General features: G+C 45.3%; 1 pseudogene; it reads right to left on the minus strand.

Moving 5' to 3' along the window:
- Positions 1–5,251: 5,251 nt before the first annotated feature.
- Positions 5,252–6,267, minus strand: LOC112634174 (annotated as a pseudogene).
- Positions 6,268–20,026: the final 13,759 nt, after the last annotated feature.

Consider the following 20,026-nt stretch of genomic DNA (forward strand, 5'->3'; position numbering starts at 1 on the left):
CAAACAACAACCACAAATACATACATATATATATACACACACACACACATATATATATAGCGACTTGAATAGGAAACCATAGTATTTCGTTGTTTTAATTTGCGTTTATTTTATTTTTAATGAAACTTTTATGTACGTATCAGTCATTTCTGTTTCCTTTTTTGAAAACTGCCAAATGTTGTCCTAGTAGCCAAAACTACCAAGTTGCTATTCTGCCTTTTCAGTTTGATCTGAAAGAAATAAAGGCATTTAAGCAATGGAAATTAGATTTCTGCATGTCCTTGGAAAGAATATATAAATTGAAAAAACAGAGGAGAGCTGAAACCTGAACCTTGGGGTTTAGCTTAAGGTCAACCAACTGATTATCTAGTCTCCTATAAAATGCCAATGTCATTTCTTCATTTCCCTCACACATAGTAGGCTCTCAGTGCATACTTGTGAATCAGCTGCTATTTGCTGTAGGTAGATAGAAGCAACCTGTGCTTTCTACTCCTAGTATAGAAACTTCTGTTTTCTACTGGGGAGAGCAGTTGATTTTGCGAAGGTCTGATTGTTTCCACATAAGCATCTGTTGTTTTACAAAAACACAGACTGAAAGATGGGCAATGGTGTACCGACATTTCACAAATTGTATATGAGGCTGCACATGTAACTAAGTAGCTATGAGGACTTCTGCTTCTGGTAATGGTGGATAGGTCCTTTGGACTGACCAGCTCACTGGTTAACTAGAAAGGCTGGACAAAATACTTCAGAATCTTGGTTTGAAGGCACCAAGAGAGCCAACATGACTTTGAAGAATTGCTAAACGAGGACGGTAGAGGAGATGGGAACCCTGGGAGGTGGGCTTGGTGTGATGGGCCACCGTTCTCCTGGGAGCATTTGCCAAACTTGGAGGCGAATCAGAGGCTTAGCAGTGATTTTAGCAGCCTTTCAGAAGTAGGGGACAGGGCCTGTGAAAGGGGGATGGACTTGGTGGTGTCCCTCACTTCTGGTGTTTTGTTTGTTTGTTTGTTTGTTTGTTTTGAGATGGAGTCTCGCTCTGTCCCCCAGGCTGGAGTGCAGTGGCGCGATCTCGGCTCACTGCAAGCTCCACCTCCTGGGTTCACGTCATTCTCCTGCCTCAGTCTCCCAAGTAGCTGGGACTACAGGTGCCCGCCACCACGCCCGGCTAATTTTTTTTTGTATTTTTAGTAGAGACGGGGTTTCACCATGGTCTCGATCTCCAGACCTTGTGATCTGCCCGCCTCGGCCTCCCAAAGTGCTGGGGTTACAGGCGTAAGCCACCGCGCCCGGCCATCCCTCACTTTTGGTTGAAGCCCTCAGTCTTTTGCACCCCAGGAATAAGAGTGAGGCAGTGTAGGAAACAGGCTCTCAGGACTGCAGCCAAGCTTCTGATTATGGATCTTAATCTTTGAAATTAGATTAAGGTGATCCCAGAGTGGTAGTTTGCCCAAACTCTTTGGATAAGCAAACAAAAACCCTCTCTAGAGGATATTATTATCCTAAACTTCAGATTATTTCTACAAACAATTTTGCTAATACAATATCCTGAGTACAACAAGATGTAAGCAGGCATGTGAGACAAGATAGCAGGCCCATAGTAGCTAGAGATATTGGTGCTATCAAACAGACTAAAATAACTGCTTACCATCTTCAAGGAGAGACACCAGTTTGGGAATTTCAGCAGCTACGTGGACATGTTTTTTTTCTAAAGTGAATTCTAGAATTTGTAAGAATCCAATAATCAAAATTAAGAATACAGTGGAAACTTGGCCAGTCGTGGTAGTTCACGCCTGTAATCCCAGCACTTTGGGAGGCCAAGGCCAGCGGATCACGAGTTCAGGAGTTCAAGACCAGCCTAGCCAATGTGGTGAAACCCTGTCTCTACTAAAAATACAAAAATTAGCCAGGTATGGTGGCGCACGCCTGTAATCCCAGCTACTCAGAAGGCTGAGGCGGGAGAATCACTTGAACCCAGGAAGCAGAGGTTGCAGCGAACTGAGATTGCGCCACTGTACTCCAGCCTGGGACAGGGAGAGATTCCATCGCAAAAAAAGAAAGAATACAGTGGAACCAGCAGGAGCAACATAGTGAGAGTCTGCCTCTACAAATAAATAAATAAAATAGCTGGGTGTGGCGGCACCTGCCTGTAGTCCCAGCTGCTTTCGAGGGTGAGGTGGGAGGATCACTTGAGCCCAGGAGTTAGAAGCTTCAGTGAGCTATGATGATGACACTATACTCAAGCCAGGGCAAGAGTGAGCCCGCCTGTAAATTTCAAGTTCACTGGAACGTTTTAACAGCAGCTTAGGCACAACTGAGGAGAGAACTAGAAAACTAGGGGCTAGATATAACTAACAGTAGATGTGTAAGACCACAACACAAAACCTTATATGACATTACTAAGAGAAAGTAAAAGAAATTCATGAGGCCAGGAGACTACAGCCCACAGGCCAAATTCATTCAGCCAGTACCTATTGAGGCTCAGAAACTTTCAAGCTAAAAATAGTTTTTACTTTTTTTTTAAGACAGGGTCTTACTCTGTTGCCTAGCCTGGAGTACAATGGCACAATCACAGATCACTGCAGCTTCAGCCTCCCAGGCTCAGGTGAGCTTCCCACCCCAGCCTCCTGAGTAGCTAGGAACACGGGCACGTGCCAGTGCACCCGGCTAATTTTATTCTTGGTAGAGACAGGGTTTTGCCATGTTGCCCAGGCTGGCCTAAAATTCCTGGGCTCAAGCGATCCTCCCACCTTGGACTCCCAAAGTGCTGGAATTACAGGTGTGAGCCACCGCACCTGGCCGGTTTTTATGTTTTGTAAATGGTTATATAAATATATAATATCTCCAATTCTGCCTCAGCCCACAAAGCTTAGAATACTTATCTAACCCTTTAAGAAAAAAGTTTGTTACCTCCTAATATTGTTAACAATCTCAACTTCAAACTGATACATAAATTCAGTAAATCCCAGTCAAAAACTCAACAAGTTTATGTGTGTGAAATTCAACAAACTGATTGTAAAAGTTAAATGAAAATGCAGAGGACCAGGAGTAGCTGAGACAGTCATGGAGAAGAACAAGGTGGGAGAATTATTCTATTGGACAGACAGTGTAGCTTGTCACAAGGATAGACAAATAGACTAATGGAACAAAAGAGCTCAGAAGCAGACCTATGCATATATATAGACACTTGATTTATGATAAAGGTAGGAGTAATGATTTGGAGGGGGTATGAGGAGAGCTTCTGCAATGCTGGTAATATTCTATATTTAAAAATCTTGATAGTTGCTATGTAATAAATTGAGCTGTACATCTGTGCACTTTTCTGAACATATATTTTCACAATAAGGTTTTTATTTTTGGGAGGACAGGGCCTCTGTCACCGAGGCTGGAGCGCAATGGCATGATTGTGGCTCACTGCAAGCTTGAACTCCCAGGCTCAAATGATCCTCCTGCCTCTTAGCCTCATGAGTAGCTGGGACTACAGGTGCATGCTACCATGCCCGGCTATTTTTTGTTTTTTTGGTTTTTTTTTAGAGATGGGGTCTCACTGTGTTCCCCAGGCTGGTCTGGAACTCCTGGCCTCAAGTGATCCTCCTGTCAACCTCCCAAAATGCTGGGATTACAGGTGAGAGCCACTGTGCCTGGCGACAGTAAGATTTTTAAAAGAATGTAAGTAGTGGTTCTATACAAAGCCCACTTTTCTAAACATCAGTTCTTCCCTTCAAAATCAGATAGCATTTCATTTCCATTATCTCCTAAATGTATACATATTTAAAAATTAAACGCCTGACTCTACTTCCTCACTTCTAAGGACGATACATTTCATAAGCATAAGGACTCAGAATAAATATCCTATTTGCCCTTGGTGCGTGGCTTGTGTCTGACAAAGTTATAATAGTTCAGTAAATAGTTTTAAAGAGATTTTTTTTTTTTTTTTTTTTTTGAGACGGAGTCTCGCTCTGTCACCCAGGCTGGAGTGCAGTGGCACCATCTCGGCTCACTGCAAGCTCCACCTCATGGGTTCCCGCCATTCTCCTGCCTCAGCCTCCTGAGTAGCTGGGACTACAGGCGCCCGCCACCACGCCTGGCTAGTGTTTTGCATTTTTAGTAGAGACAGGGTTTCACCATGTTAGCCAGGATGGTCTCGATCTCCTGACCTCATGATCCACCCGCCTCGGCCTGCCAAAGTGCTGGGAATACAGGCGTGAGCCACCGCGCCCGGCCTTTAAAGATAATTTAAAATAAACTCTGCTGAATACTGTTATCATTGTAATGGGACTAATTTAAAGAAGTTCATGCAGATTTTTCAAAATGGAGCTAAAGGTTAGAGGAAATTATATTTATTTTTTGGTTTACTGCAGCACTTTATTTTTCCTTACACAAATAACAATGGAAAACCAAAATTTGTGGTCATCTCTTTAAAAATTGAGAATTATGTACAAAAAACTTACATAAATCAAAAGAATGAATAAATTTACAGGTGTAAATGCAAACCACTTCTAGCTCAAGACTTAACACTAATAGACCACCAAGACAGAAATGAAACTGGTTCAGGAGTTCTTGCCAGGCTCTAGAAAAATCCTGGAATGGCTGGGCACAGTGGATCACCTGAGGTTGGGAGTTTGAGACTAGCCTGACCAACATGGAAAAACCCTGTCTCTACTGAAAACACAAAATTAGCTGGGTGTGGTGGTGCATGCCTGTAATCCCAGCTACTTGGGAGGCTGATGCAGGAGAATAGCTTGAACCCAGGAGGCAGAGGTTGCAGTGAGCCGAGATCGCACCGTTGCACTCCAGCGAAACTCCATCTCAGAAAAGAATAAAGAAAAACCCTGGAACACTGAGCTCTGACACATTAGTACCTGCAGAGATAAGGAGACTGCAGGTCACACAAACTCACCAACTCACAAACTTCCCTCCCACAAGCATGTCCTCATGTCAGCCATGAAGTTACTGAGCCACATGTACTAAGGGTATAAATCAAAGATATGTACAGGGTATTAAATACCAAGGGAACAGTTGACAAAGTCAAAATCAGCAACAAGTTCTACAATCTGGTGCTGATATACAAGCTTCAAGGACCAGTTTATTTTCAAAGGCTTATTCTGGTTTCTTGAGGCTGGCATGAGGTGTATGCATTTGCCAGGGGCAAATTTATACTTCTACATTAATCCATGAAGCACATGATACGTGTCTGCTTGCAGTCCATTTGGGAGCATTTGCAGTGGGTGATGGAGGGGCTTGACTCATCCTAATCCTGCTTGATGATCCACATCTGCTGGAAGGTGGCCAGGGCGGCCAGGATGGAGCTGCCAGTCCACACAAGGACTTGCACTCAGGGGAGGTGATGATCTTAGAGCTAGGCACCAGGGTGGTGGTCTTCTGCATCTTGTAGGTGATGCCCAGGTACATGGGGGTGTCACCAGACAGCACCACGTTGGCATACAGGTCCTTGCGGATGTGCACATCACACTTTATGGAGTTGAAGGCGGCCTGGTGGATGCCACAAGATTCCATACCCAGGAAGGAGGGCTGGAGCAGTGCCTCCAGACGCTGGAAACACTTGGACAGCTCCTAGATCTTCTCCAGGGAGGAGGAGGACGCTGTGGTGGCCATCTCTGCAAAGTCCAGGGCGGCACTACACAGCTTCTTGATGGTGCACACAATCTCCCGTTTGGCTGTGGTGGTGAAGCAGTAGCTGGGCTCCCTGAAGATCTCCATGGGGTGGTCGGTCAGGTGCCAGTCATCCAGACGCAGGATGGCATGGGGGAAGGCATAGCCCTTATAGACGGGCACCGTGTGGGTCTCGGCTGTGTATGATAATACCAGTGGTGTGACCAGAGGTGTACAGGGACAGCACAGCCTGGATGGCCATGTACCTTGCTGGGGTGTTGAAGGTGTCAACACAATCCAAGTCATCTCCTTTCTGTTGGCCCTGGGGTTCAGAGGGACCTCGGGCAGCAGCACTGGGTGCTCCTTGGGAGCCGTGTGCAGCTAATTGTAGAAGGTGTGGTGCCAGATCTTCTCCATATCATCCCTGTTGGTGATGATGCGGTGGTCCAGGGGGCAGTTTCAGGGTCAGGATGCTGCACTTGCTCTGGGCCTCATCACCCAGGTAGCAGTCCTTCTGGCCTATGCCCACCATCATGCCCTGGTGCCGGGGATGCCCGATAATGGAGGGGAACATGGCTCAGGGGAAACTGAACCAGCAAAGCCAGCTTTGCATGTGCTGGAGCCATTGTCAGTGAGAAGTGCCATGATCTCTTCTTCCAGTGTGATCAGCAGAGGAGCAGGCAGTGGAGTGACGGGAGAACCCAGAGTGTGGGCTGGTGGTGAGTGGGCGAGTTACATTTCTGATACAGGAATAGTGGGGGGCCAGGTGTGGCAGTTCACGCCTGCAATCCCAGCACTTTGGGAGGCCAAGGCAGGAGAATTGCTTGAGTCCAGGAGCTTGAGGTTATAGTGAGCCAAGATCACACCACTGCACTCCAGCCTGAGTGCCAGAAACTGTCTCAAAAAAAAAAAAAAAAAAAAGATACTGTACTTTTTTTCAATGCTGTTTGAAACAGACAATGAAAACAGTTATGCAGGTTAGTGAGAGAGTATTTCAATGCGGTTTTGACCATGGCTGTGTCTTCAGAGGGTAAGGGAATAAAGATGTTAACCTCAGCAAGTGCTAACTTTTTTTTTTTTTTTTTTAAGAAAGAGTCTCCCTCTGTCGCCTAGGCTGAGTGCAGTGGCGTGATCTCCACTCACTGCAACCTCCACCTCCCAGGTTCAAGAGATTCTCATGCCTCAGCCTCCTGAGTAGCTGGGCCTACAGGTGTGTGCCACCACGCCCAGCTAATCTGCTAACCATTCAATTATGACCAAGATTTTCTTGTGTTTGGAAAATTAAATTCCTGGAATCTGTAGGTGTCAGAATTTACAGTTAAGTGGCAGGAGTGTCCACCAAATTCACTTGAAGTCAGTTGAAACAGAATGCATTTTGCCTCAGAGAGAAACAATAGATGTTGAGTAGTTTTTAACCTATGACACTAGCCCATATGTGTACCGGAAGCACAGCGCTATAACAAACAATTCTAATGTTGGATGCCAGGAGCAAGGCCTTTGCTGCTGTGAGGGCAGGGTCCCTTCACAATCCAAACGTGGTGAGCCCCAGACAGTCTATTTCAAGTTGGGGATCAGGATAAACTCCGACTTATGTAATGGTAGGGAAACTACTGAGGAGATAGAATGTGGGCTGGGAATACTTACTGCCCCAAGGAGGTAAGAGGAGAGTGAGCAGCTCTGGGTTTATACATCATCCCTTCTCTCCTGTGTCCTGAATGGGCCCTGAAATGAGATGTAAAATAGGGATTGGCTGGAAACTGGGGGTCCTATCCTAGGGAGCAGTTGCCTGAGTCAAAGGGGAAATAAATTTCAAGCTCGGTAAGAAAAGAAAGCTCATATCGACACTCAGCCTGGGCAACTGTTCTAAGGTATTTGTAAGAAATTCCAGACCAAGCGTGGTGGCTCACGCCTGTAATCCCAGCACTTTGGGAGGCTGAAGCGGGTAGATCACCTGAGGTCAGGAGTTCAAGACCAGCCTGGCCAACATGGTGAAACCCCATCTCTGCTAAAAATAGAAAAAAATTAGCCAGACAAGGTGGGGGGTGCCTATAATCCCAGCTACTTGGAAGGCTGAGGCAGGAGAATCACTTGAACCCGGGAGGTGGAGGTTGCAGTGAGCCGAGATCACGCCATTGCACTACAGCCTGGGTGGCAGAGCAAGACTCAGTCTCAAAAAAAAAAAAAAAAAAAAATTAAAAAAAGAAAAAGAAATTCTACCATTTGAAAGCCAGGTACTACATGTGCAGTCTTGGCACTGGCTCAAGAATAAATCCTGAAACATGATACTGGTCTATCACTGTTTACCTTAATTCTTCACCACTAGGTTAACAGGATATTCTTGTTCCCACAAAAGCCTCTCCAACTTCTTTTGTCCCTCCCTTGCCCAGACTGATGGGTGTTACTTCAATTCACAGTGTCACTTCATTGCTGTGTGGTGGAGGAGGATGGGGAGAATATATAGAGAGAAAGGACACAGGTTTATCAGGATACTTTGGATTGCCTGAAAACTAGAGCTGACTATGGCGTTAGGGAAACAGGAGCATGGAGACCCAGGGTGACACCATTTTAAAATCAACTCCAGCTTAAAACTAGCAAGGCACATTCCTTGCCAGTCACGACCCATGGCCAGACGACGTTTTGAAGATGTTTTAGTAATGCCTGCAAGAACAAACTTCTGTGGCAGCAGAACGTCCAGCTGTCCAATATTGCATAACAATATAGGTTTTAAAAATAGTTATAGTTATGCTTTGACATACTTACACACTCAAATGTCAAGGATAACTTTTTTTCTTTTTTTCTTTTTTTCTTTTTTTTTGTGACGGAGTTTGGCTCTTGTCACCCAGGCTGGAGTTCAGTGGCATGATATTAGCTCACTGCAACCTCTTCTGCCCAGGTTCAAGCAATTCTACTGCCTCAGCCTCCCGAATAGCTCGGAATACAGGTGCCCAAACTGCTGGCATTGCAGGCATGAGCCACTGCACCTGGCTGAGATTTTGTTCTTCTTATGCAGTTCAGTAAGTTCTAGATAAAATGGAAACATTAGAGACTCATTTGACACTGAGGAAAAAAATGTGAAAAAGGCTTTTTAAAAACCAAACTTCCGGCCGGGTGTGGTGGCTCACGTCTGTAATCCCAGCACTTTAGAAGGTCAAAGTGGGTGGATCACTTGAAGTCAGGAGTTTGAGACCAGCCTGGTCAACATGGTGAAACCGCATCACTACTAAAAATACAAAAATTAGCCAGACATGGTGGTGCATGCCTGTAATCCCAGCTACTCAGCAGGCTGAGGCAGGAGAATTGCTTAAGCCTGGGAGATGGAGGTTGCAGTGAGCCATGATCACACCACTGCATTCCAGCCTAGGCAACAGAGTGAGACTCCATCTCAAAAACAACAACAAACAAACAAACAAACAAAAACCCCCAAAAATCCAAACTTCCCTAAAGATTTTAACAACAATTTTGGTCCACAGCTCTCCTTGGATTACTTGATGGATATCTGGGTTATATCCAATTAAGAAAAGTTTATGATATGGAAAAACATGTTTCTAGAATTGTGGAATGGTTTTCTCTACAAACTGTTTCTTAAGTTTTCAGATTCACAGACAGGTGAGTGCCCTTTGTGTTCCTTCCCTTCCCTGTGTTGTTCCTTTTCCTGCTGAGCCTTCTGAGCCCCAGGAGTCATGGGATGCTCATGTTCTTTTATATTCACTGAGAACTGGGAGTCAGAGGCCCCTGCCCAGGGTTGTTGGATAAATTGAGGTTCAGAAACATATTTGCCAGCACCTACTGGTTCTCAGTCCCCCTTGTCCCCTTTGTCGGTTGCATATTTGCTGTCTATGCCTCGCTAGTGACACACGCCACCCTCAGCTTGTATGCCCTAAACTTACACCTGTCATTTTCCTTCTCGTCTTGATGGTTTTCATTCTTTGGGTTGTTTAATTCAGCATCTCTCTGGGAGGCATTGGAGGGCAAAAGCCTCCTGGGAACTAGTCTTATTGAGAAAAAGAATAATGTTGTCTAATTCAGAAGCTATCTAAGGGTCGATTCAAATTATGGACTTGGAAATGGTTACTTGGGCCAGACACGATGGCTCACGCCTGTAATCCAGCACTTTGGAAGGCTGAGGCGGGCAGATCACCCGAGTTTGGGAGTTTGAGACCAGCTTGACCAACGTGGAGAAACCCCCCTCTACTAAAAATACAAAATTAGCTGGGCATGGTGGCGCATACCTGCAATCCCAGCTACTCAGGAGTCTGAGGCAGGAGAATCACTTGAACCCGGGAGGCGGAGGTTGTGGTGAGCCGAAATCATGCCATTGCACTCCAGCTTGGGGAACGAGCAAAACTCCATCTCAAAAAAAAAAAAAAAAGGTTATTTATGGCTGGGCACAGTGGCTCATGCCTGTAATCTCAATACTTTTGGGAGGGCGAGGCAGGAGGATCACCTGAGGTCACAAGTTTGAGACCAGCCTGGTCAACATAGTGAAACGCTGTCTCTACTAAAAACACAACAATTAGCTGAGTGTGGTGGCAGCCCCTCTAATCCCAGCTACTCAGGAGGCTGAGGCAGGAGAATCGCTTGAACCCAGGAGGCAGAGGTTGCAGTGAGCCAAGACCACACCACTGCACTCCAGCCTGGGCAACAGAGCAAGACTCCATCTTGGAAAAAAAAAAAGCTGGGCGTAGTGGCTCACGCCTGTAATCCCAGCACTTTGGGAGGCCCAGGTGGATGGATCACCTGAGGCTGGGAGTTCAAGACCAGTCTGACCAACATGGAGAAACCCATCTCTACTAAAAATATAAAATTAGCCGGGCGTGGTAGCACATGCCTGTAATCCCAGCTACTAAGGAGGCTGAGGCAGGAGAATCGCTTGAACCTGGGAGGTTGCGGTGAGCCAAGATCACGCCATTGCACTCCAGCCTGGGCAACAAGAGCAATACACCATCTCAAGAAAAGAAAATGGTTACTTATGAAAAAAAGGTAGAAAGAAACCAGTAGGTAGGGGACAGAGATACTGCCCAAGAAGAAAGTTTTGGAAACGAAGATGTATTTTTGGTAAGGCAAGTTATAAAGAGGATGATTTTATGTAAAAAAAAAAAAAAAAAGTGGCCAAGCACAGTGGCTCACACCTATAATCCCAGCACTTTGGGAGGCCAAGGCAGGTGGATCACCTGAGGTCAGGAGTTCAAGACCAGCCTGGCCAACATGGTGAAACCCCATCTCTATTACAAATATAAAACTCAGCCAGGAGTGGTGGCAGGTGCCTGTAATCCAAGCCACTCAAGAGGCTGAGGCAGGAGAATAGCTTGAACCTGGGAGGCAGAGGTCGCAGTGAGTTGAGATCGTGCCATTGCACTCCAGCCTGGGCGACAGAGTGAGAAACTCTGTCAAAAAAAAAAAAGCTTTAACCCTTTAAATCTCAGTTACAAAAACATCTCAGGATACCAAATCAATGTGCAAAAATCACAAGCATTTCTACACACCAATAACAGACAAATAGCCAAATCATGAGTGAACTCCCATTCACAATTGCTACAAAGAGAATAAAATACCTTGGAGTCCAACTTACAAGGGATGTGAAGGACCTCTTCAAGGAGAACTACAAACCACTGCTCAACGAAATAAAAGAGGACACAAACAAATGGAAGAACATTCCATGCTCATGGATAGGAAGAATCAATATTGTGAAAATGGCCCTACTGCCCAAGGTGATTTATGGATTCAGTGCCATCCCCATCAAGCTACCAATGACTTTCTTCACAGAATTGGAAAAAACTACTTTAAAGTTCATATGGAACCAAAAAAGAGCCTGCATTGCCAAGACAATCCTAGGCCAAAAGAACAAAGCTGGAGGCATCACGCTACCTGACTTCAAACTGTACTACAAGGCTACAGTAACCAAAACAGCATGATACTGGTATCAAAACAGAGATATAGACCAATGGAACAGAACAGAGTCCTCGGAAATAATACCACACATCTACAACCATCTGATCTTTGACAAACCTGACAAAAACAAGAAATGGGGAAAGGATTCCCTATTTAATAAATGGTGCTGGGAAAACTGGCTAGCCATAAGTAGAAAGCTGAAACTGGATCCCTTCCTTACACATTATACAAAAATTAATTCAAGATGGATTAAAGACTTAAATGTTAGACCTAGCTGGGCGCGGTGGCTCAAGCCTGTAATCCCAGCACTTTGGGAGGCTGAGGCAGGCGGATCACAAAGTCAGGAGATCGAGACCATCCTGGCTAACACGGTGAAACCCCATCTCTACTAAAAATACAAAAAAATTAGCCAGGCGTGGTGGCGGGTGCCTGTAGTCCCAGGTACTTGGGAGACTGAGGCAGGAGAATGGTGTGAACCCAGGAGGCAGAGCTTGCAGTGAGCTGAGATTGCCACTGCACTCCAGCCTGGGCAACAGAGCAAGACTCCTCAAAAAAAAAAAAAAAAAAAAGTTAGACCTAAAACTATAAAAACCCTAGAAGAAAACCTAGGCAATACCATTCAGGACATAGGCACGGGCAAGGACTTCATGACTAAAACACCAAAAGCAATGGCAACAAAAGCCAAAATTGACAAATGGGATCTAATTAAACTAAAGAGCTTCTGTGCAGCCAAAGAAACTACCATCAGAGTGAACAGGCAACCTACAGAATGGGAGAAAAATTTTGACAATCTACCCATCTGACAAAGGGCTAATATCTGGAATCTACAAAGAACTTAAACAAATTTACAAGAAAAAATCAAACAACCCCATCAAAAAGTGGGCAAAGATATGAACAGACACTTCTCAAAAGAAGACATTTATGCAGCCAACAGACACATGAAAAAATGCTCATCATCACTGGCCATCAGAGACATGCAAATCAAAACCACAATGAGATACCATCTCACACCAGTTAGAATGGTGATCATTAAAAAGTCAGGAAACAACAGGTGCTGGAGAGGATGTGGAGAAACAGGAACACTTTTACACTGTTGGTGGGACTGTAAACTAGGTCAATGATTGTGGAAGACAGTGTGGCAATTCCTTGAGGATCTAGAACTAGAAATACCATTTGACCCAGCCATCCCATTACTGGGTATATACCCAAAGGATTATAACTCATGCTGCTATAAAGACACTTGCACACATATGTTTATTGCAGCACTATTCACAATAGCAAAGACTTGGAACCAACCCAAATGTCCATCAATGACAGACTGGATTAAGAAAATGTGGCACATGTAAATGACGAGTTGATGGGTGCTGACGAGTTGATGGGTGCAGCACACCAACATGGCACAAGTATACATATGTAACAAACCTGCACATTATGCACATGTACCCTAGAACTTAAAGTATAATAATAATAAATAAATAAATAAATAATAATAATAATAATAATAATAATAAAAAGAAAATGTGGCACATATATACCATGGAATACTATGCAGCCATAAAAAAGGATGAGTTCATGTCCTTTGTGGGGACATGGATGCAGCCGGAAACCATCATTCCGAGCAAACTATCGCAAGGGCAGAAAACCAAACACCTCATGTTTTCACTCATAGATGGGAATTGAACAATGAGAACACTTGGACACAGGGTGGGGAACATCACACACCAGGGCCTGTCGTGGGGTTGGGGGAGCGGGGAGGGATAGCATTAGGAGATATACCTAATGTAAATGATGAGTTAACGGGTGCAGCACACCAACATGGCACATGTATATATATGTAACAAACCTGCACGTTGTGCACATGTACCCTAGAACTTAAAGTATTTTAAAAAAAAGAAAAAAAAGCTTTAACCCTTTAAATCTCAGTTTTTTTAGCAACCAAAATCCTAATAAACATAGCATAGGAATTATCTTGACAAAATGTAAACTCTTGGGGTTTTATTTTCTTGTTTTGTTTAGTTTTGTTTTTTGTTTTTTTGAGATGGAGTTTTGTTCTTGTTGCCCCGGCTGGAGTGCAATGGTGTGATCTCGGCTCACTGCAACCTCCGACTCCTGGGTTCAAGCGATTCTCCCGCCTCAGCCTCCCGAGTAGCTGGGCTTACAGGCATGCGCCACCACACCCAGCTAATTTTGTATTTTTAGTAGAGACGGGGTTTCACCATGTTGGTCAGGCTGGTTTCAAACTCCTGATCTCAGGTGATCTGCCTGACTTGGCCTCCGAAAGTGCTGGGATTAGAGGTGTGAGCCACTGTGCCTGGCCTGGTTTGTTTTTTAATACTGCCTCTGGCATACCTTGACAGAAAAGGAGGAATATAAACTAAAAAATAAAAAAACCCTAAGCTCCCCAACAGAGCAGACCCCCTTCTTGGCCAAAGAGAATTTTAAAAATACCCTGAAAACAGCTGGGCACGGTGGCTCACGCCTGTAATCCCAGCACTTTGGGAGACCAAGGTGGGCGGATCATGAGGTCAGGAGATCGAGACCATCCTGGTTAACATGGTGAAACCCCATCTCTACTAAAAATACAAAAAATTAGCCGGGCGTGGTGGCGGGCGCCTGTAGTCCCAGCTACTTGGGAGGCTGAGGCAGGAGAATGGCGTGAACCCAGGAGGCAGAGCTTACAGTGAGCTGAGATCGTGACACTGCACTCCAGCCTAGGCGACAGAGCGAGACTCTGTCTCAAAAAAAAAAAAAAAAAAAAAAAAATACCCTGAAAAACTAGTTCAGGTTATGATGGGAAACTAGGGGTCAGACACACCTCACTATACATTTCCCCTCTTGCGATTCAGACACAACTGACAAGCATTCACATTAAAATAGAGATCATAAGAATTACAGAACACATTATTTATGGCAATAAGATACCAAATTATAAAGAGGATCTATGACTGGGCGTGGGGTTAAGTCTTCACCGCAATGTAAATAGAGTCATGTGTTACATGCATGTTTGTTCAATATATCTGTGTCAGGCAGGCCACTGCCATCAATATTCATAGCTCCCCTGTTCAACTAGGAGACTTAATCTTATTAAAAACTTGGAAAGAAGGCTGGGTACAGTGGCTTACGCCGGTAATCCTAGCACTTTGGGAGGCTGAGGTGGGTGGATCACCTGAGGTCAGGAGTTCAAGACCAGCCTGGCCAACATGGCAAAACCCCATCTCTACTAAAAATACAAAAATTAGCCAGGTGTGATGGTGAGTGCCTGTAATCCCAGCTACTTGGGAGGCTGAGGCAGGAGAATCACTTGCACTGGGAGATGGAGGTGGCAGTGAAATGAGATCATGCCACTGCACTCCAGCCTGGGCGACAGAGGAAGACTCTGTCAAAACAAAAACAAAAACAAACAAAAAAACACCTTGGAAAGGAGGATCACCCCAAAATCAATTGCAACCAAAATGAAGGGGCCCTTACTGGGGAGTATTGTTAAGCACAGCACCCCCACTGCTGTAGAGCTTTGGGATCTCACTAGCTGAGTATGCCTGGTCCAAGATTAAACCTGTTTTTTACGAGTCCCCACAGGCACCTGAGAAAGACACCACAACCTACACTTGTGAACCCCTAGAAGACCTAAAGCTGTTGTTTTGCAAAGAAAGAGATAAGTAACATCCTCAGTCCCTCCTACAGGTACTCAACCTTCTTAACAACTCCCATCCCATACAGGTTTGCACCCCCAACGAATACCTGTGGCTATGTGGTCACCCATTCAACCAGCCTATAAATAACTTGTCTCTCATTTGGGATCACGGAACCCATGGATACCAGTGTATTGATAATGTTTGGTTCCGAGGTCAATGTGTAATAGGACCAGCAAAGCTCTTTAATATATAATTACATAACATCACTTACCTGAGAGCTAAGCAGGTAATTGGCCTTATATTGGCTGGGGCTGGGGCTGCCAATGGCTTATTGGCCCTACAGGGAAAATTTGCGTATCCCAAGGCAACTCTTCAAAACTTTACTTCATTTTACAGACTGTCTTATAAAATGGGGGAGGCTTTAGATACATAAAAACTCTTCCTTGATTCCTTAGCAAATATAGCAATGGATAATAGATTTGCACTAGATTACTTATTGGTTGAACAAGGGGGAGTATGTACTATAATCAGTAAACCCTGCTGCACTCATGTAAATGCCTCCAGTCAAATAGAAGAAGATATACAGAAAATATATGAACAAACTGCCTGGTTGCATAAATATAACCAAGACACCAATCCCTAGGTCATTACTAGGTAGCTTTATTTTAATCATTGATATGCCCACCTTCAGTTGGATGCAACATTTGAGTTGTTTTGCTGGGGGTAGTGACAGGCAATGAATAGTGACAGGCCGTGTCTTAACTGGTCAACCATTGAAAGTGCCCTTGCGGCCAGGCATGGTGGCTCTTGCCTGTAATCCCAACATTTTTGGAGGCCAACGCAGGCAGATCACCTGAGATCAGGAGTTCGAGACCAGCCTGGCCAACATGGTGAAACCCTGTCTCTACTAAAAATACAAAAAATCAGCCAGGTGTGGTGGCAGGCACCTGTAATCCCAGCTACTCGGGAGTCTGAGGCAGAGAACTGCTTGAACCCGGGAGGTGAAGGCTGCAGTGAGCTGAGATCACACCATTGCACTCCAGCCTGGGCGACACAGCAAGAGTCCATCTCAAAAAGATGCTCCCTCCCGAGTCTCACTGTTTTTTTGCCCTTCTTTTTTTTTTTTTTTTTTTTTTTTTGGAGACGGAGTCTCGCTCTGTGGCCCAGGCTGGAGTGCAGTGGCCGGATCTCAGCTCACTGCAAGCTCCACCTCCCAGGTTTACGCCATTCTCCTGCCTCAGCCTCCCAAGTAGCTGGGACTACAGGCGCCCGCCACCTCACCCGGCTAGTTTTTTGTATTTTTTGGTAGAGACGGGGTTTCACCGTGTTAGCCAGGATGGTCTCGATCTCCTGACCCCGTGATCCGCCCGTCTCGGCCTCCCAAAGTGCTGAGATTACAGGCTTGAGCCACCGCGCCCAGCTTTTTTGCTGTTCTTAAGACCTTTGATAGCTGTCTGGTTATTACCAATCTTAGCCCCTTACTTGTTTAACTCCTAGTGAAGTTTGTGTCTTCTAGATTACAATTCTACATGATGCTGGCATAAGGCTTCCAGCCCATCCCATTTTCTGACCCAGGAAATAAAGACATCCTGCCTTTGGGCCCATAGATGGGGCATCCAGAGAATTTTTACTTCTCCAATCTTATGCCCATAAAATCAGCAAGAAGAAGTTACAGAAGAATGACCTTCGTACCTCATCTCTCCTTAAGACTAAGAGATCTCTTATAAATCGAGGATTATGTTAGGGAAACAGGAGCATAGGAGAGCCAGGGTGATGCCATTTTAAAAAATCAACTCCATCTAGGGGCCGGGCCAGGTGGCTCGCGCCTATAATCCCAGCACTTTGGGAGGCCAAGGCAGGCGGATCATGAGGTCAGGAGATCGAGACCATCCTGGCTAACACAGTGAAACCCCATCTCCACTAAAAATACAAAAAATTCTCTGGGCGTGGTGGCGGGCACCTGTAGTCCCAGCTACTTGGGAGGCTGAGGCAGGAGAATGGTGTGAACCTGGGAGGCGGAGGTTGCAGTGAGCCAAGATCACACCACTACACTCCAGCCGGAGCGACAGAGCAAGACTCCGTCTCAAAAAACAAACAAACAAACAAAAAAATCAACTCCATCTAAAACCAGCAAGGCACATTCCTTGCCAGTCACCACCCGTGGCCATAAGATGTTTAGGCTAAGGAATCAGTTTAGTAATGCCTGTGAGGACAAACTCCTATGACAGCAGAATGTCCAGATGTCCTGATATTGAGTAACAATATATGCTTTTAAGATAGTTATAATCATGCTTTGAGGTACTTACACACTCAAATGCCAAGAATAACTTTCTTTCAATCAACAAACTTCTAAATTGTCATGCTGTCAGCCCACCAGCACATAGACATAACTTAGCTTTAACATAGGTAAGACCCCTACATAAGAAGAGTTTAAAACAGGGATGGTACGTTCCTCCTCTTGCTTTCTGAGGACGCCTTACTCTGTAACTGAGTAGCTTTCAATAAACTACCTCTTACTGTGCACTCTGTGACTCGCCTTGAAATCCTTCCTGCGTGAGATCCAAGAACCCTCTCTTGGGGTCTGGATTGGACCCCTTTTTCCAGCAACAATGAGACTCTCTGAATTTTGGAATATTTTAAATTCCTGAAGAGGTGTGTGAAAATGGTGTGCCTGTAATGGCAAAGGAGTTAAGTAGGGTGATGTAGAGTAGAGGAGGAGGAAAAGTTCGAAATAAAACTCTAAGCTAGAAGGCAGTCTGGATAACAGAAATAACTCCAAATAGCTTCTAAGAGGATTAGTTTTAATCAGTTTGATTAAAGAAGTATACTGCCAATGGCAGCGGTGGGGGATTGTGTAACTTCCATAAATAACACTGAATGTCACTGTTTCAAATGCATTTATAATCCCTGGGTTAGAGTCAAGTCAGGAATGAAAAGACATTTTTAACTGGCTGGCTCTACCAGCAGGTAGAATGAGTGCTTCATGAGGTGAGGCAAGCAAGAGATGATAGTGTTGAGTTTATGATGTTTTGAGTTTATTACTAGGTAGCTTTATTTTAATCATTGATAGGCCTGCCTTCAGTCAAAGGCAACAACTCAAATGCAACATTTGAGTTGTTTGCTAGGGGTAGTGACAGCCAATGAATAGCCGTGTCTTAACTCTTTTTATATATGAGGTTTACAAAAAGCACTTATTTGGATGTTTCCCCACATTCTCTCACCTTATCCCCTAACCAGAGGCATCACTTTAGAGCTGGCAGCCTCATGAAGCCCATTAACAAGGGTTGAGACCAAATAATACTTTTCAGACTTTGAAGTTAACCTCTGCACCCTGGATTTAAACCTTCTTTTAAGTTTTTCGTTTCAAAACATTTCAGGACAGTTTTGAATGACATGGCTAGAGTCTTGTGTAAAAATGGCATCCAGGGGACAGCTGGTCTGATGTCACACTGGCCAATGACAAGGTCTTGCTGAGTTCTGTCAGCAGAAAGTCATATCAGCTGCAGATTTTCCTCAGGTAATTCAAGTCTCCAAGCCTGATTCTATACCAGCTGGATGCAATCACCTGTCCACGGGAAGTGGGGATGAATGGGAGATGGCGATGCTTTGGGTTCCTCTGGAATGTGCCTCACGAATACTAAGGGTAATCACTGGGCGGGGTGGCCAATCATTTGATAAACCAAACACTAATTAACCCTCCCAAAAGGAAAGGCGCTAATTTGTTACACTAAGGTATTTGGAAGTAAAACATCTCAGCTAAGGAAAAGTTTGGAAAAAGGGAAAAGTATGTGAATGCTGTTTAGCATGGAACAATATGAAACCATCACTGGAAAAAATAATGCACAAGTAACATCTCAGTACTGCTCAGAATGCTGCAGTGATCGCATCACTCCTCTGCTCAAAACCCCTCGATGGTTTGAAATTATATGCCAGGGGCCGGGCGCGGTGGCTCAAGCCTGTAATCCCAGCACTTTGGGAGGCCGAGACGGGCGGATCACGAGGTCAGGAGATCGAGACCATCCTGGCTAACACGGTGAAACCCCGTCTCTATTAAGAAATACAAAAAAAACTAGCCGGGCGAGGTGGCGGGCGCCTGTAGTCCCAGCTACTCGGGAGGCTGAGGCCGGAGAATGGCGTGAACCCGGGAGGCGGAGCTTGCAGGGAGCTGAGATCCGGCCACTGCACTCCAGCCTGGGTGACAGAGCGAGACTCCGTCTCCAAAAAAAAAAAAAAAGAAATTATATGCCAGGGAAATTATATGCAAACTCTCCAGCCTAGCATTGAAGGTCCCACGCCTCCTTTTCACCTCCACCCCACAGGCCCCCCTCAGTCTGCTTTGGCCAGCCCGGACCCCTTGCTCTTGCAGGAATCTGAGTCACCTGAACCTTAGCAGTTGCTTCGGTCAAAAGGGAAGTAAACGTCAACTACTGGCGCCTGCAGTGTCCTTTCCCATGCCTGTCTGCCCATGCCATCCACCCCAGCCGCATTTTGTCCCGCTCTGGAAGCTCCCAGCCGTCGGTTCTCATCACAGCACCTTTCCCTCTCTAGTGGTTTTTGTTTTTGTTTTTTTTTTTTTGAGACAGAGTCTCGCGCTGTGTCACCCAGGCTGGAGTGCAGTGGCGCGATCTCGGCTCACTGCAAGCTCCGCCTCCCAGGTTCAGGCCATTCTCCTGCCTCAGCCTCCGAGTAGCTGGGACTACAGGCGCCCGCCACCACGCCCGGCTAGTTTTTTGTATTTTTAGTAGAGACGGGGTTTCACCATGTTAGCCAGGATGGTCTCGATCTCCTGACCTCGTGATCCGCCCGCCTCGGCCTCCCAAAGTGCTGGGATTACAGGCTTGAGCCACCGCGCCCGGCTCTAGTGGTTTTTGAAGTTAAGTATGCACCCTCCT

Source organism: Theropithecus gelada, chromosome 1 (assembly GCF_003255815.1).
Source record: "Theropithecus gelada isolate Dixy chromosome 1, Tgel_1.0, whole genome shotgun sequence".
Lineage (NCBI taxonomy): Eukaryota > Metazoa > Chordata > Mammalia > Primates > Cercopithecidae > Theropithecus > Theropithecus gelada.